We start from the raw sequence: 15,265 nt of genomic DNA on the forward strand, positions 1-15,265 counted from the left end.
CAGTGGCGTCCCCTGGGCTTTCGGTTTGTCGATGGATTTACTTTTCGGCGTCTTACTCACAGTTTGTTGCTGTTGTTCGACGTCGGAGTCTCCGGATTCTGATTCCGGAACCGAGAATGTTTCCTCTTCGTCGTCGAAACGTTGTTTTGTCGACGTGGACGCCATTTGGTGACGCCTGGCTCTTCGGTCCCGGAGTGTTTTTCTGGACCGGAAGGCTCGACAGGCTTCACAGGTATCCTCCTTGTGCTCGGGGGACAAGCACAAGTTACAGACCAAGTGCTGATCTGTATAAGGATACTTACTGTGACATTTTGGGCAGAAACGAAACGGGGTCCGTTCCATCGGCTTCGATGTCGCACGCGGTCGGGCCGACCAGGCCCCGATGGGGGATCGAAACTGCCTCAAAGTCTTCCGATGATCGGTGTCGATGTACCTAACTATCCCGATACCGAACGGAACAATACCGACGCTTTCTTCCGAGATTCTGACTAACTTTCCGAACCGAAACACAGAGCGAAAAGGAATACGTCCGAACCCGACAGCGGAAAAAAACAATCTAAGATGGAGTCGACGCCCATGCGCAATGGAGCCGAAGAGGGAGGAGTCCTTCGGTCCCGTGACCAAAAAGACTTCTTCGAAGAAAAACAACTTGTAATACTCCGAGCCCAACACCAGGCAGCGGACTGTGCCAAACATGTGTATCTGCAGCAACATATGCCATCGAACATTATGTTTCTCTCATTTAGTACTCCTATCAATTCACATAGCTCTCCCTTTCCACTGGGTCTTCACCCCCTCTCAAGTGCCCTGCTTGTCATATAATGTATTTTGACATTATATACCAGCGTGATTGTCGGGAAATCTCAAGCTAATACCCCTGTCGTAGTGTGACTCTTGCTCTAGGCAAGACTGCTGGTTCAAGAATGACAGTACTTATGTTTGTATGAGACTGTGCCAATCCTACAGCAAACTGCAACTGTCGTCCCACCCTCCCGGCTCACAAGGAGTACCTCCCAAAAACCCAAACAGTAAAAGGTGATTTGTGGCAGCCTTTACGCATGGACTAAAGAGTGTGACATCTCAGGGGATGTCGTGGTTAAACAGAGAGTACCCCTTTCTCACATGAAGAACAAGTCTCAATCAATCACAGGCAATGAAGAAGATGCAGTAAGGTTTCAATAAGTTTTATTTAACAAAACTGCAATCTACGAGAAGTTGCATGGGCTGCAATGATTAGGATAATGAATAATGCAAGAAATAAAATGGTAAAGACAAGAGTCATTAATACAAAGACCCCAACCATCTTGCGGTGACATGAAATGACATCATTTATGAGATATGTCCTAAAATCCTTATATGATGTACCTAATCTCTAACCTAAAATAGAGCTAGGTGTGTAAAACTTAATCTGCCAATGACATGTCCATGAGAAGAGCCCCCCAACCCTCGTTACCTTGGAATGAGGTCTCTAGCTCAGACTCCATAGAGACACGAAGACTGGGTCAGCGCCAAGGCGACGGGCAGCATCGATAGCAGCAATGGCATCTGGTCGGAATCCCTCTATCTGTCTAAGTGAGGTGCATTTATGCAGATCTGCTCGGACCCCTTACGTAGGTAATACAATAGATAACAAGACATGCTTGGGACAGTAATTTATATAAACAATTGCCTCGAAGGCGTGAAGAGGGAAAGTACCTAATGTGAATACCTACAGTTTGTTCATCATTGTCGCTTGATATTGACACCTTAGCGCGGTGGCACTGATAACGTGAGACTAAAACATAGGCCTAACTAAAACCAAGACATCCATCTTAAAAGATATAATTAAATAAATAAATAAATAAATGCACTAAAACAGAGCAAGCTAAGTAGGGTAAAAGCCACTAGGTGACGGAGGCATGAGTCTGCAAGCCAAAGGCTAAGCTAACTCCTGTTTCCCAGTAAAACAAACTAGGATTCACTACACCCCTCCCAATCTTACAGACCAACCTACGCCCCTGCTCCGATGTTGCAGGATCCGGCTCTTAACTTATTGTGCTGTTTGAACTATATATATCCGGTTGCATGGACAGCAAATTGCATATATGACCTCTTGAGTGTTAGTTAGTAAATGTATTGAAGTTGAATTTCACACCTTGATGAGGAAAAAAAACCTTTGTGTTGATGCAATATTTACATGCTACACCACTGACCACATTTGGAGTGACCTACGAAATGCTCTACACACCACTGAGTTAAGGTAGATTTTCAGGGATTGTATAAAGCGTTTCTTACCAATATATCTTTCAAATTGAAACCACTATTGAATGAAAACAGAGGAACTTCCTTAACTGACATGTGATCTTTAACTAAATTCCAATGACACAGAACAACCTTTTTTAACCTCACTGCTTCCCGGACTGAATGTATTCACACAAATAATGCACTCAGGGCTATCTCGCTTGTGTGGTTCAAGTAATTCTTCTCTGGGATTGAACCATCCTCTCTTCCTTGCTTGCTTCACAAGTCTCTTGAGATAACCTCTCTCAATCAACCTCTCAAGTAGAGAATCAGATTCATAAAAGCAATCAGCTCTTTTTGTGCAATTTCTACAAGTGTGCAAAAACTGCCTTAAAAGAAGATTGTTTTGTAGGCTTCTAGGATGATGGCTGCTGTATTGTAACAATGAATTGCGTTCAGTAGGTTTTTCTGTGGAGTTACGTGTATAGCTTATCATCTACTTTCACCCATAGATCTAAAAAAGGGGATAGCCATAGAGCTGATTCACTGTGAACTGAGTGTCGGCTGATATGCCATTCAACCATGTATGAAATGACCATAAACCAGCATCTGAGCCCCTCCAAATGAGGAACACATCATCAGTATATCGTATCCACTGGCGAAACTGGTCCTATGTTGCTTGTGTTCTGGCTCAGGGAGGACATGTCTGGCACAAAAAGGCTGGCCGCTACCCAACGTGGCCCAAACAATTACCAGTGGCTGAGCCTAATTAAAGCATTCCATCCATCACCCTGTTGTTTTTGCATTTGCTGCACTAAGTGGGCCAGGTATGCCCACACATGGGTCCTGGGTTCACTGTGCCACTGGAACCATGCTATACTGGCTGAAAAACCCTCACTAGGGAAAATGGGTCCTAGTTTGCTTGTATTCTGGGAGGACCTGACCAGTGGCTGAGATTAATACAAGCATTCCGTCCATCACCTTGTTGCTTTTGCACTACGCCACTGAATCAAATTGAAGAAGGAATATTGGCGTTTCTATGAAAAATTTACTCCAGCAGCTATAATAAATAGATACCCCCATTTCTTTAGGCTGGGTACAAAAATAACCATCTATATGTGTGCTGGGTCCTGAAGACGGTGGCCCAAAGTTCATAAACCCAACAAAACATGCATTACCATTACTACGAATAGCCCCAGTTCGGGACACTACAACGTGAGGGGGAGGAAGAACAAACTCTGTTGTATTAGTGTACTGGCAGCATTGGACTGGGGTTTTTGTAGTTTGAGTGAAGATGGAATGTGTGTGTGTGTGTATGCATGAGTGTGAATCAGTAGTGATGAATGGGGGGTGAAACTTTTTAGAGGTATTCATGACATTGTAGTCTTTTGATAATATTTTTGTTAGTGGTTTTGGATTGGATTTTCACATTTAGGAGAATTTTGTAAACATACTACATACATACAGTAATCATTTATGAGACAATGTAAAATTAAATTGAAAAATTTAAATTAAAAAGTGATAACTTTATGAAATGAGAAATGTTTTGAAGATTATTAGGAAATAAAAAATATGTTTGCGAAAAGAAATGACATCTAAGTTTGTCTTATGGGTCTGTCCACTTGGATTTGTAGTCCATTTGAATGATGTATGCAGATTAAGCGGGATTCTTTCTGTTGTATTTGTTGTCCTTTCAGGATCAAACAGGAACTGGGCTACACATGTATTACATGCTTAGGGCTCAGAGAGCAGTAGTGCTAATACCATTAAAAGCCTTATCAGTATGGCGAAATGCCTCCGCTGAGTTATAAAGTAAAAGCCATACCAGAAAGGGTCCTCTTGCATCAAGCTAGGAAGATCAGCAATACGAGGCAGTGAACTCTGAATAAACTGCTACTCAGATACCAACTTTAAAGATATTTCAGAAATATTATTTTATCCAAAACCTCAGTTTTACACTATGGGAGAATGCAGACATTTTACCGTACAATACGAAATGTTCACTTTGAGGGAAGTGAGCTTATGTATCCAAATATTTTCAAAGAAAAGCCAATATATCGCGGAACACAACATTTTCATCTTTAGTAAATATATCTTCGGTGCCCAACCACAAACTTGTTATTTTCATGAAGCACTAACGTGCTGCTGTTACACATGGATGGATTCTGCCTTTTGAACACATTTACCTTTATCAGTAAAGCTATTCATCATAAGGCACAGATTTTAACCAATATGTTGTCAGTGATGGCCACAATTATGTGACGAGTGCCACAATAAGTCACTAATAAGAACTAGTGTGCCAGAGCTACCATTATGCTATGGGTAGCCCTAGTATGACTCAAACAATGCAGTGTTTGCTACATGAAAGCCCAGCACTGGACACATTGTGTCATCTGCCAAATATACTCTACATCTTCATAACATAGATTAAGCCATCAATGGGCAAAGCCCCAGAAGAACCCATGCAAAGTAGTTATTTAAGCTAATTGCCCTACTGTGTCCAAAAGAACACATTACTTACCTTCTGTGAGGCTCTTTCTGAAAGAGACTTCCTAGCTGCAGATTCCTCACCTTCTGAATATTCCCCAGGACTCAGACTGGAACTGGAAACCTTTAAGCAGTACCCCTGCGTGCCAGAAAATGGCGCTATGCACTCTGCATGTAGGCTGTTCTCCTCCAGAAATTACCTGCAGGGCCTACATAGGTGCCACAACCGTGCGCTGACATCAGTTGCTTTCGAGACTGTCTGTGCCCCCAGATGCAGAACCCCAAAAGTACGTATGTGGCATAACCCCCTCAGCTGCCGACTTTGGAGCGGGGGAAATCAGTTTTGGGTCTTGGCGCAGGCTCAACATGCTGTGATTCTGGGCAAATAACTTAATTTCCCTGGGCCTACAATTAAGCGCCTTGAGACCCTCATGGATGATTTGCCACACTTTACAAATCCTGGATTTCTCTTATTATTTAAATGCAAATTGGTAGAAAGTGTGCAAATTCCTACACTTGGTATCTTCTTAATGGACAGAGTCCCACCACAGAAGGATAAGGAGGGAAGGGTGAGTGAGAAATCTGCAGCTAGATAGTCTTTACCATAAAGAATATTTGTTAAGTAACTTGGTCTTCTCAATGACTTCTAGCCATAGATTTCTCTCCTTTTGAATAGATACCAAAGCAGTAACTCTTTTGAGGTGGGTCTGTGAACAGACAAACCATAAAGTCCTGCAGGACTGAGCAGGCAAAGTGCCCCTCTCGGTGAACCCGACTGTCCAGGTAATAGTGCTTTCTGAACGTATGGAGGGACGCCCACATAGCCACCTGGCAAATGCCTAGAACAGGGAGTCCGCATGCCAATGCAATGGTAGCAGGTTTGGCCCTGGTGGAACAGGCATGCATGCCTTCCACAGGCTGCTTTTGGCCAATGTGAAGCAGATCTTAATGCACATTACAATACAGCGGAAGATGGACTGCCTTGCCTTTCTTCACTCCAGAGAACCCCACAAAGAGCTGATCATCCACTCAGTGGTCTTTGGTATGATCTATGTAGTAACTAAGCACTCTCTTGGGGTCCAAGCAATGGAGTCTCTCCTCCTCCTTGGAGGGCTGAGACAGAGTATAAAATGTCAGCAAGATGATAGTATGACCAACGTGGAATAGTGTCACAACTTTTGGCCAGAAGGATGCTCTAGTCCACAGAACCAGTTTGCCTTGGAAGAAGGAAGTGTATGGTGGATTGACACCAAGAGCCTGAAGCTCACTCACACTTCAAGCTGAGATTATGGCAATGAGGAACAGTCTCAATAGAAAGGAGTCGTAAAGAGCAGCTGTGAAGCAACTCAAACACAGTGCACATCAGATACAACAGGACTAGATTAAGGTCCTATTGGGGCATGACAAAGAGAAATGAGGAAACATATGCTGCAGCTCTTTCAAACACCGCATCACAATTGCTAACAATGAGTGCTGATCTGACAACCATAAGACGACTAAAAGGGTCGAAAGATAATCCTTAACTGTGCCCAAAGCAAACCCTTTTTGGATAAGAGGCAGACAAATAACACAATGTCAGATAACTTGCCCTGGCGAGAATCAATCTGGCATGTGACACTGCAAGCCACAAATTTGTCCCAGTGACAGGGAAACATTGTATAGGCGTCTATAGTTTTCGTTGAGGGCCACCGTGATCATGACAACCTCCTTTGGAGGAAGGGTGAAAGTGTTCAGCTGCCACTGCGCAATCTCCAACCATGATGTTGGAGTGTGTAAAGGCCTGGGTGCAGAACTCAGCATGTCCTCCTGGAGGGGCAGCCCGATTGGAGGACATATGCTCAAGTCCAGGAGTTCTGGTCACCACATTCTATGTTTCCAATCCGGAGCCACTAAGATAACGGGGGCTCAGTGAATCCTGATGTTTTTGAGAACACATGGCAGTAGTGGTATCGATGGAAAGGCATACAGGTTTCCTGAGTTCCATTTGAGGCAGAACTTTTCTCCTAACAAGAGACACCTTAGAATACAGAAGTGCTGACATTTCGCATTCTCAGCAGTGGCGAAAAGTTTGAGCCACGGTCGTCTTCATTCACGGAAGATACCTTCGATCATCTCTGGGTCTAACTACCATTGGTTATCCACTAGGCAGCGACAGCTATGCTCCTCAGCCCTGGCATTCAAGGATCCTACCAGGTGGTTCATCACCACAAGGAAAATTAGTTGGTGGTCCAGCAATTTCCAGAGACACAAGGCCTCTTGGCACAGGGTTCACAATCCTAACCTCCCAGGTTTGTTGTTGTACCACATGGAGGTGGTGCTGTCTGCAAAAACTTTTACCAGCCTCCTCAGTGGCGGCTGGTGACATTTTGAAATGGGGGTGTAAAAGTTGACAGCAAGTGAGGCGCACAAGCCTGATAGACAAAAAGGTGTTGGGCGAGATCCCCCCCGAAAGAAAGTTTTGAAAAAAGGAGCAGCAAATTGAACATTTTAAAGCACATTTGAGCCTGCAAGATGGTTTATAAAGCAGTTGTGAACATGTAGTCCAAAACTATTTACACACATTCAATACGGCCCCATATCTTACTGCATTAAATAAGGTCAACAGTTACTGCTGTCTGCAAATTGTAGTGTGACAAGTAAGGTTTTTAATGTTCTTACCTGCACATACGGCTTTCTCTCTAAACTGAAAGATCTGATCTCCATGCCTTGTTGATGATCTTATAACAAGCATGGTCATTGCAAAATGATTCCAGGGCAGGCAAGATGCATCAATGTGACAAGTAACATGAGAGAAGCGTTTGGTGCACCAATCCCCAGGACACTAAAGGAGTCTGTAGCCAGATTATAAGACATTTACCAGAGGTGGGCGAGCCAACAAATTAACAGCAAGAACCGAGCCAAGGGTCTGACTTAAATCTTACAGCCTGTGCACAAGCCAAATCCTGAAAATATTTGTGATGTAAATCATACAAGAAACATGATGTAAAATAAGAGTCTCTTCAAATTTCAAAAAGTGTATTTCTTTAACATGTGGAACCTTTGACATTAATACAGCACACTATAGCACTGGGCTGAGAAGTACTTTTTAAAGTTATAGCTTTGTACAACTGGCAGTCGGAACTCATAGTTGAAAGTGCTACAATACAAGATAATGAAGGAAAAGGAGTTTTGGTGAAATAAAATATTTGCCCAAGATCGCACAGTTTAAGCAGGGAAGCCACATTTTATCCAGCTTTTCTGGTTTCACTTTATGTATTTGTCTTTCCTTACTTTAAGGCTTTGTTTTAAATGTAGCACGAACTTCAATCACAAGGCTAAGCTCTTTAGATGAGCACCAGTTACATTACACAAAGTCACATGCATTGTTTATAGGCATGGAGAGGTCACGTGATGTGGCCAGAATTACAGGATGGTGAACCAACATTGAGATTCTAACCTGGTTCTCCAGTTCCACAGTTGGCAGCTCTGACATACCACCACCTCCTGGTTTGAGGGAGGAAGGCAGTCAGAAGCCACATGAAAGCTCTGCTCTTTATGGCTCAAGGTTCTAGAGTCTTGCTCGAGCTGAATTAGGTTCAGACAAGCCAGGCACAAGCTTTCAGTGGCTCACCAACCTTCAACATTTATATGTCTGTATGACCATACATAATTGCCAGCTCGATGAAGCAGAAGGGGAAAAACAGGGGGTGAAAGCACAGCCTGCAGGGAAAGCTTTGAGTCTCAACAACAATCAGGACAGTCATCCTTCTTATACCACAGTGTAAGGGAATTCATTGCATATTGTGGCATATGGGTTGACCAGTATCTGTGAGATTTTATTTCTGAAAACGCAAAGAGAAATTGTAGTTTGATTTTTGTTATTTTCTACTTGAAAGCTATGGAAGTCGATAAGAAAATAGAATGTGGCTATTTTTAGGTCTCCACTAGAAAGCGCATGCACTGTCTTAAAGTGATACATTGTATTGAATATGCGAGCTTCAGCCCACTCATCGTCTTCCTATTTGCTGGTCCATCAACGCTCTGAGTCTTTCTTCCCATTTGTCCATGGCAAGCATGCATCATGCCTCTTCCTGTGTTTAGCCCTCCCAGAGACCATGGACCAATTACTCCTAAAGCTTCCACTGGTTCATTTTAGCAACTGTTTTAGGAATTACTTTTTCTTTCTCTCACTTCTCACTCGCTCTGAGCACCACTTTTTTTTTTTTTTTTTTTTTAAACACCTGTAAATCTGGCTCTTTTCGAGTCACATTTGATGTGCATTCAAAAACAGATCAAATGCCAGACACTTTTTTTTAGGGCGCCTGTTTACTTTTCTTTCTCTCACTTCAAAGTGAGCAAGACCGGTCCCCTCCATCATTGCTTGCACCCTCTGTCCCTCACTATGTTCAAGGAGTCTCTGGGTGCCTCAGTCTTTGCTTTGTATGCGTTTTCTTGTTTAATGAGCTGCAGTGACACACATGGAATCTGAAGGGTTTGCCCCTTCACTTGTGGTGTAAAGTAGGATTGTAGGACCTCGAGTGGTAATCGGACTTTGACACTTCACAAAGTTGAGTGATCTTGGGTGAAAATTTAGATTTTTTTTTTTTTGTGCGCCTCAGCCCCTTATAAGAACATATTGAGGCACTTAGAGAGGCCAGCAACAGTATTAAGCACTGTATTCAAATTGGATACTGTATAGATCTGACGGCACATATCTAACATCGCACCCACGTAAAGTATGGATTTCTTCATTTTGACTCCTTGCACATTCCAATGCTAGCATTTGAAAGCACTCTGAGCAGAATTCAGAAGTATATTGATCAGCACCTCATTAAAGCGCTAAGTTTAGAAACCTAAAGTTACAGAACTTGCATCTATCCAGCACTTCTATGACAAAGTAAAAGATATTTGCGTCAGACTGTTATTAGCCAGTAATGCAAGTTTTTCTAATTGGCAGTCAGACTAATTTTCTGGAAAAAATAATCGCATCATTAGCCGGGTAATGAGATTTTGGAGAGAACTGAGAAAAAAAAAATGCAGTAGCTAACATCAGTCCACATTTATTCACAGACACGACTTGCAGTGATGGAGACTTGGACTGGTTTCAATTACAAATTGTCCTTAACTTGTTTTAATGCGAGGCAGTTAGCAATGTTACTTTGTAGTTATTGTAACATTGCATTAACCACACAATAAAATGTACACCTACAGACAGCTAACGTGTGACTTGTTCTTGATAAACTAAGCAGGTCCCTTGCAGATGTCCCACACTGCTCTTTAATATAAAGTTGACTTCTTTCCTCTACTCACAATCTTTGCATGGTTGCCAGCTTACTCAATACTAGGGCAATTTACACGACTCCATGCTAGAAAGAGACACTGTCAGTCAATAAACCAATGCATTCTGAGAACTGTAGTCCTGGTTCAGTTGAACAGAATGGAGAAAAACACATTTATCTAATTATTTTGTAAAGCTCTACCTTCAGTCGAGAAGAATTTTTTGGAGACACTTGATAATGAAGTGCCCTTTAAAAGAAAGTTGGCCATTTCACTCCATGTCACCACGGACACCATTACCAGCCATTGATAATGTGTTGCCTGTAATGGCAGTGTGCTACCACACCAAGAATACTCCATTTTGTGCCACTCCATTCTATGCCGCTCTACTCTAGCCTGTACCACTCTACGCCAAAGAACTCTGACACTCCACACCACTGTACTCTGCTACTACACTACACCACTCCAGTCTAGGCCACACCAATCTAATCTGCAAAACTCCATTTTACACCACTGTACTCTATGCCAATCCACTGTACACTACTCTAATCTACTTTGCAACACTGCAATCTATACCACTTTAACCCATTACACTGTGCCATTATGCACAACTTCTATCCACCCTGCACCACTATACCACTTCACTACTCTGAAACAATCTACTCTTAACCACTGCACTTTACTCTTCATTCTCCTCCACTGAAGTCTATGCCACTCTGCACTACTTCACTCAACTGCACTGTGGCACTATAATTTCTGCACTGCTCTAAACTACTTTACGCCACTGAACTCTGTCCTTCGACTACTCTGAGCCTCTGCATCACTCAACTATGCCACTTCACCCTACTGTGCGACTCTCCACTGCATTCTACAACACTGCATTGTATGCCGCTGAAGTCAAAGTCACAGCACTCTACACAACTCGAATAAACGACACTGCCACTCCACAACACACTACTCTTCCCCATTCCACTCTACAACACACCATGCCACGCTCCTTTATGGAACTAACTTTTAGCCATACTGAATAGCAGCCACAGTTGTGAACAACAAGGCTAAAACACATTGGTAAAGCAGATAGCTCTTGCAGGGGAGACCTATTGGCTTCACCAATACTTTTTTTTATAAATGTTTATCATGCTTGAAGAAAAGAAATAAGAAAAAAAAAAAAGAGGGGGAGTGAGAAAAAAAAATTGAATTGGAGTGGGGCGCATAACCAGTAAAAATTAAAACAAGGAACATTTGGATTTAAAATGAATTTATAGGGTACATTCGTTTTAGTGCCCGTTTTTTATAAAGCAAACTCTGCATAATTTGTTATATGAATTCCGAATGTCAGAGCCACAAACTTTTGCTTGCATGCCTCAAAGGTGACTGGTTTGAAAGAAAGCGTTTAATTGAAACAGACATAAGCCAATGGAAGGCCAATTTCATAGGCAGAAGGCAGCACAAAAATGTTCTTCCCTTTTGTTAGCTGTAAATAAGTGATTAACGAGAGGGCTGGCGATAAGTAACTCTGTAGCTGCAACATACAGCCCTGGATCAAGATACTGGCAAACATCCGGGCTAGTTACTTTCCGTACGTCTCAGTCGGGCCTCGCCATTGTGTTTTACACCCTTGCCGGCCCTTAAGCAATGCGCTGGGTATGAAGAGGAATACATTAAAACTACAGCAAAGTGCAGAACATGGCCAATCACTGCATGGCTTCAAATAAAGCCATGTAGTGATTGGCCAGGTTCTGCAAACCTAAACCTCCCACACCTTGGCTTTCAAGAGACTACTAGAACTAGGCCTACTTGCGCCTGAGCTTATGTTAAACAGCATGAAAGCAGCATCTAGATTAGCTGGAGGAGGCACAACCAGCACTCTTAGATCACCAGGGAAGCTGCATCTGATCCTCGGCTCACTAAGTTGTGCAAATAGTAGAGGCCTACAGTGCGCATGTCAGGTTGGTCACAACAGACACCAGTCCAACCAGAGACATGCACTTCACTGAAGCGCTCAGTAGACCCAGCCTGCTGTGCCGTCAGTAATTAAGCCCCCCCCCCAGCATAATCATAATTCAGTGCATCCAACAGGTGGAACAACAGTGACACAGTTGGGACAATAAAGACATGTTCAATTATTATCATTTAATATATTAAATCATATTTTGATACGGGTGAAGAATTTTGAATGCGTTGTTAGCCTAGTTGCTTTGTGAAAGCCCAAGGTAAGGGGTTTTGCAGTAATCCAGCCTGGAAGTAACCACAGCTTTAATAATACTTTTCTGAGCAGACAAAGGTAGAAATCCCAAAATCTTTGTAAGGATTTTCAATAACCCAAAAACATTTTCCAGATAGAGAATTTGCTTGGTTGTCAAACAAATTATGATCTAGCCAAATATCAAATTTTTTAACTTTTTGTTTGGGAGATAATAAAGGACCCAGACTGAAAAGCCACCAAGAGGTGGACCAAATATCAGGATGACTGCCCAGGATCAATATCGGTCTGCGGACTGATTAGTTTTAACCAGTGATTGTCCATCCAGTTACTTACTTCTAGAAGGCACAAACTCAACGGGGAAGCAACATTACTTTGAGAAATCAGCTGCGTATCATCCGCATACGAAAGAGTAAAGCCAAAAAGGTCGATGACATCGGCCAAGGGGCGGATGTGGACATTGAAAACAGTTGGACTCCAGGAAGATCCGAGGCACTCCTTGGGGCAGCACAAACAGTTGAGTGGAACGATTTTTGGAAAACCTGAAACATCTGCCTTACAAAAAGAAGGCAAGCCAAATCAAAATCTTGTTGCCAATACCACCTGCCCACAGTCTCCAGCAGGATGTTTCAAGATAGTCTCAAAAGCAGCAGTTTTAACATAACTGCCCAAGAGTCACCAGAGTTCAAGATATACTACACCGATTCAATGGCCAACAGCAGAGCAGCTTCAGTGCTGCAAGAGGGAAACCAGCCTGTTAGTCCTATGAAGCTCATTATTGCCTTCCAAAAAAAAAAAAAAAAAAAAAAAAAAAAAGGTAAGATGTTTGTTTACATAGGTGATCTTGGAGAAAAAAATAAGGTAACGAAAATTGGTCACTAACTCGTTGGTTTCAGAGGATCAAGCAAAGGTGTCTTTAATAGTGGAACTACAATTGCGTGTTTACAACTCTGGGGAACAAAGTCCATGGCTAGAGAACAATTCAGAAGATCGCAAAAAAAATGGATATATCTCCACAGCACCCTGTTCCAATAGATGGAGACACTGGGTCCAGAGGGGTGAATGGAGAGCCATATTTAGCAGAGGAGCGTAAATAAGGCATCATCAGCCAAGCTCAGTAGCATCAAATTTCAGAAGCCTAGAGGTATTGTCATGTATTGAAACAAACACTCAAATATGAAGTCTCGCTTCAGTTGGAAACGAGGCGTAGATGTTACCTAAATTGGTTAGAAAAAGAGCCAGACCGCAGCATCTCTCAACAGAGCAAAATGGCAGAGGAAACTGAAGAAAGTGAACTTAGCGACTAAACTATAGCAAAAAAAAATCCCTTCAATTATTGGCAGCGGTTTAGATTTTAGATGCATAACAATCTATGTGGATTGCTTAATTGAAAGGTAATATACCAAAATGAAAATGCTCCTATCCCACTATAAACTGCAGGTAGCGCCGATACGCTGGCATGGCAGGGTTATGGAAATAGGTGTCCAGGAAGTCCAATGCCACCATCCAGTCTAAGGGCTGTCAGCAGACACGATCTGGAACAAGGGTGAGCATTTTGAATTTCTTTTCCTGGAGGAAGCCGCTAGAAGAGCACAGGTCTAGAATAGACATGAGGCCCCCATCCTTCTTGGGCCCAAGAAAGTAGCAGGAACAACCACCATGTCCTACTTCTGGCACTAACACTTCTCCACAGCACCTTTGGCCCAAAGGGCTTGCACTTCCTTCCGAAAAACGGAGATGTCCTCCATCAGTCACGGATGACATTGGAAGGTGCACCGATAAAGAGAGAAAGGGCAAAGTGTAGCCCCCTGCAAACAATCTGTAGAACATACCTGTCCAATGTGTTCACTTGCTAGTTCAGTAAGAATCAATGTAGTCTGCCACCCAGAACGTGGCCGTGTCCCTGCAAGGACACAGATTGGTAGGTGGGGCTGCAGGGTGGGCTGAGAGCATGCAGACCTTGGCCACAGGGGCAGTGGGCCCTTTGGCCTTTACCCTTTGACTGCTAGGTTCCCTTTAGGGAATGTAGTTTGGCAATAAGGAACGCCTCAGCCAAAGCCCCAAAAGGAGCAACAGAACTGGTGTGGATGGGGAAGTGAGACAGAAAACCCCAGGGAATGAGCAGTAGCCCCGCTCTTCTCAAAAACGGAATCAGCTTTGTTCCCACATGCGAGTCCCGTCAAGGGGCAGGAGGGAGGCCTGACCATCGCCGGAGAACTCAGTCGGTCACAGCCGGGCCTGGTGGTGAATGGAAACACTGGATGCCTAAAGGCCTATCAACTTCCACTTTCTTACATTCCTCATGGGGGGGGGGGGGGTAATGTGTTGAGATTAGAGCGGCTGGAGGAAGCCTGCGTCACTATGCTTTCTGGTAGGGGTGCTACGAAAGAAGAGGTGGGTCACCAGCACCAAGGCGATGGTGCCTGGCAATCTGTCGACTAAGGGGATAAGGTTTGGCTCAAGCCCTCAATAAGGCACCCATCAGTGCCTCTTTAAATGGTAGCAGGGGCTCAGAAGTGTCCCAGTTGGAAGACTTATACATTTGTTTTAACAACCAAGGTGGGGAGTTGAAGGTCAGGTACTTCGGCTACCTTCTGCACCACCACAGTGTAAGGGGAATCTTATCCAGCTGGTCCAGAAGGGAGGAAAAGAAAAAAAAAAAAAAAAAAAAAAAAAACTTGTCTGTCTCCGGGGAGGTGTTGAGGACACTAGCTTCCTGTAAGCCCTTGTACCAAACGTCATCCGGTAGGGCTGAGTGAACTCATCACCCTGGTCACAGTCATTTCCCAAGTCGGTACCAAAAAAAAAAAAAAAAAAAAAAATGAACGCAGTCATGTCAACCTTGTGGTAATTTTAATGGGGTAAGTGACGTCTTGGGCACGACGCCGGTCAAGGTCATACACAGTATCAGACTGTTTAATTTGGCGCTGCATTTCTGGTAATGGTGTGTGGCCTGTGGAATGTATGCATGGCTGTGGGCGTTAGTGTAGTCAGTGTCATATGATGCTAACTTCCGTGCTCTATGTCCCATGTCAACAGTCGCTGCAGTAACCAACTAACTTAAGGGCATTTTCAGGACCTAATTTCCCAGCTGAATAA

This window comes from Pleurodeles waltl, chromosome 10 (assembly GCF_031143425.1).
Source record: "Pleurodeles waltl isolate 20211129_DDA chromosome 10, aPleWal1.hap1.20221129, whole genome shotgun sequence".
In the NCBI taxonomy this organism is placed as follows: domain Eukaryota; kingdom Metazoa; phylum Chordata; class Amphibia; order Caudata; family Salamandridae; genus Pleurodeles; species Pleurodeles waltl.